This window comes from Caenorhabditis elegans, chromosome IV, assembly GCF_000002985.6.
Source record: "Caenorhabditis elegans chromosome IV".
Lineage (NCBI taxonomy): Eukaryota > Metazoa > Nematoda > Chromadorea > Rhabditida > Rhabditidae > Caenorhabditis > Caenorhabditis elegans.
Window position 1 is genome coordinate 500,229 of NC_003282.8, and position 3,990 is coordinate 504,218.

Genomic DNA, 3,990 nt, shown 5'->3' on the forward strand with positions numbered 1-3,990 from the left:
ATTTGCATAATAAAATCGTTCTAAAAATTAGGTAAACTATGACAGACTTGGTATAACAAGTCAAAATTGGCAAAATATGAGTACAATTCGAACAATTTTTGCGTATCAGTCGTAAAATTCGTTCATTTTGGTTCATAAGTTGTCATTGAAATTGATGATATTATGCCATAATTTAATGGAAAACATGAGAAAAAACCTGTTCGAAAATTAGTTTTGCACCCTCTATTAGTTTTGCATCAAATTAGGTGTCCAAAAATTATTTTTGCATGCCTTACTAATAGAGGAAATACGGTATTCGGGAACCAGTTTTCCGTCGTGATTGCGGGCTGAACTGTTGAACTTTACTTGCAAAATACACCGCTGGCTACAAAACACGGTATCCCGGATTGTCCGCCCATCAATTCCAAATGTGTGCTTGTTCTGTTGAACTGACGAAAAATTGAACGCGTTCTTTTGAATATGGAGTAGATCATTTGGTAATCTATGCTAATACAGTGCTGATGTATGGATGTCACTACAAATGATACAGTGGTGTTGAAAACTAGACTCTCGTCGTGTCGCGAAACTGTTCTAGTACTGTTGAATTGAAGAACAGTGGACGCGTTCTTGTAGGTTATGAGATGGATCATTTGGTAACAACCATGATGAGTGCTGTTTCTTTTTTGTATGATTAAATGAAGACATCACGGATCAGTTAATAAAAAGTTGTCTGAATTTGTTAAAAACGGGTAATTCATATATGCAAAATTCAGAAAATCTAGATTTAACCCATCAAAAACTATTTAAAATGTGGCAAAATTGGTCAATTTTTTGTAAAAATTAACTATTTTGAAACTCCTCTAAAGTAAAATGGTTAATTTTGTAGTTAGAGGACTCAAAATTTACTTTAAAAAAAACCTTTAAAAAGTTGTCATTTTTCAACTATCAAAGGTTTTCTAAAATTTCAAAAAAAAAAAAAAATTTTGTTGCCCAAAAAAAAGAACAGTCTTAGATGACTGAAAAAAATTGGGCAAAAATAAAAAGTTGTCTAAATTTGTTGAAAACGAGTAATTCATATATGCTGAATTCAGAAAATCTAGGTTTAACTGTTAAAGAAGTTGATACTTTTTGGTTAACTCTGTGAAGCATTCTGTTAAGTTCCATATTTTTTCAGACTGTAAGAGAGTATAAAGTAAACCAGACATACTAAATTCAGCAGTCTCCTGAAAGTTTTTTTCGAAGTTTTCGGTCCATATCAGATGAGGTTTTCTTTTTTCCTGAGTTGCAAAACAATATAATCAAAACCAAGTTTTTTCTGGTCCAACTGCAAGCATAAACAAATTTACTATATGTTTATTTTTGACGATTGACTTCATAGTTCCAAAACATTAGTTTCAAAAAATTCCTACAAAACACGACTCGGATAACCATCCAAGACTTCTAAAAGTTATCAGGAAGTTGAAGTAAAGCTAGGCATAAGATAACTATTAGTCATTGTTAAATACATGCATAGTAACCTGGTATAGTCTAGCATAGTGAGTATAATATAAATTGCCTATCCTCTAACAACTACTTATCACAAGTTCAAACGTTCAGATCAGGGGTGTGCGGCAAATTTGCCGAATTTGCCGTTTGCCGAGCTCGGCAAATTTGCCGAATTTGCCGAGCACGGCAAATTTCAAAAAAGTAGATTTGCCGAATTTGCCGAGCTCGGCAAATTTCGAAATTTGCCGCACACGTCAAAAATTTGACAGTACAATTTTGACTAAAACTGTTGATTTTTTCGCCAAAAGTTTAGTAAAATGACAACAAATTGAGTTATTTTGATGTTTAAGCAGACACACTACACCTAACTTGTTCAGAAACCAGAGGTGTGTTAAGAATTCAGTAGTTTTGGTGCTCCAAAAAATATCAAAAAATATATAATTTTTCCGAGTTTGTTAAGCACGGCAAATTTGCCGAATTTGCCGAATTTGCCGAGCTCGGCAAATTTGCCGAATTTGCCGTGCTCGGCAAATATTGGAAAAATAGATTTGCCGAATTTGCCGAGCTCGGCAAATTTTGAGATTTGCCGCACACCCCTGGTTCAGATGTTCATAAACAATAGTTTTTCTATAGCTGAAAATAATTTATCACACATACCAAAGCAAAGTTGCCTTGGAGATCTATTCTACTCGGCAGTTCGCTACTCCTGGGGCGCGCACGTTTTGCGCCTGGCGCGCGATAATAAGGGAGTCCGTCTGGCGCGCGCACCTGAAGCGCAAAGGGCGCGCTCGAGGCGCGCATCGTATGCGCACTGAATGCGAATTGAGTCTGGCAAGAACGAAGCAGGAACCAGAAAATAAAATAAACGTGCTTTTTTCTGAACTTTATATACTAATAACTATGTAATCAAGAGTATGAATGTGTAATCGTTCAAAATGGAACATTTATTGGCTTGAGGTTGCAGTTGTCAAATGGGACACAATTAATAGGAAACGTATGGTGATATGTTTGTGTATATATTGATCCGTATATAGAAAGTATCGGTATATAGGCACTTTATAGTTGTTTTAACTTCCCAATCCTCAAATTCACGTAGAAAAAACATAATCCTCACATCGTCGACGCTCTGTGCGCGGATCGTCCACGCTCTGTACGCGCCCCGTGCGTGATCCGTGCGCGCATCCTCCGCAGATCGCGGCCGCGGCCGAGATTTCAACTCTGCCAAATTTTTCAAGCTGTGTTTTTTCAGTTTTTTTTTCGACTTTACACATTTTCTTTATTTTTTATTAAATTTCAATTAAATAATAATGAAAAAATTTGCAGAAAGTGCATAAATGCTGAGACGAATCACATCTTCAGAGGATTTAAACGAATTAGTTCATCGGTAAGATTATAAAAACGATTTCCTCGAAATGAGTAATAATTTGATAACAACCAGGTCTTTGACCTCTTTTATACATAGCAATTATTTATAAACATAATTTGATATTTTCAGAAAAGCAGCAAAGGTATGGAGATGAATTGGATTCACCACCTCCGCACGGCCTATGCACGAGGGGCCTCTGAAAAGAAGATTTTCGGAGTTGTTTAATTTCCCTGATTCCTGTAAGTTTTTTTTTTCTTTTTCAAATGAACATGAAAAATGTTTCAATGAGTGAAATTAACTTTTTTATTTTTCAGATCCATCAAAAGAACTTCAGGAACTCCAACAAAGGAAGAAGAGAACTTGCTGCACAACGGAAAAATTTTTAATTTTGAAGTTTTTAAATTTTTAAAGCTTTTCACTATAATAAAGTTAAATCTAAATATACTCAGTATTCCACATTGCCAATGTATTTGATAAAATAATGAAGGGATGGGGAACGAGCCGTGACAAAATTTGTATCAAATGCGCGGGGCGCGCGCAGAGAGTGCGCCGGGCGTTCGAGACATTATTACTAGCGCGCTCCGTCGGCGCGCCCGCTGCGAAACGTGCGCGCGCCAGGAGTAGCAAACTGCCGAGTAGTAACATGTATATGTATCTCATATAACATGAGCACAGATTATGCAACGGGTAAACAAAGCTAGAAAAATCGAAGCTCAAACAAGTAATTGGAATAGAAGTCCGATGTTCAAAAGCTTGTTACAAATGTTTTACTGCACCATAAAAATCTGATAAAAATGATGGTAAGTTTAACAATATTAGTAGATTGAGAAACTTCGGCTTTAAATTTTCATATGCATAGTTTTTAAAAATCATTTCGTTTTTGAGTTAGCATCCAAATTACAGTTCAACTCTACCACGGTCAAATTTGTTTAAAAGTTTTTTTCAGTTTTTTTCTACAAAATTCCCTAAAAATTCACTCAACAACACTAAAAATTGTTCTTTTTCAGAATATTGGTTTCGAAGAGTTTCAGAAAAACAATTTTTGACCAAAAAAAAGGATGGCTGAAAAAAAAAAGGAAAAAATAAATAAAAAGTTGTCTAAATTTGTTGAAAACTGGTAATTCAGGTATGCTGAATTCAGAAAATCTTGGTTTAACCCA

At 35.2% G+C, this 3,990-nt stretch overlaps 1 non-coding gene across 1 annotated transcript; it reads left to right on the forward strand.

Annotated features, from left to right (window-relative positions):
* The first annotated feature begins 2,786 nt into the window (after window positions 1–2,786).
* On the forward strand, window positions 2,787–3,242 carry W03G1.11. The gene is made up of 3 exons (NR_147815.1): window positions 2,787–2,848; window positions 2,960–3,069; window positions 3,145–3,242. It is a non-coding gene; the product is annotated as an Unclassified non-coding RNA W03G1.11 (non-coding RNA).
* The last annotated feature ends 748 nt before the right edge of the window (window positions 3,243–3,990 follow it).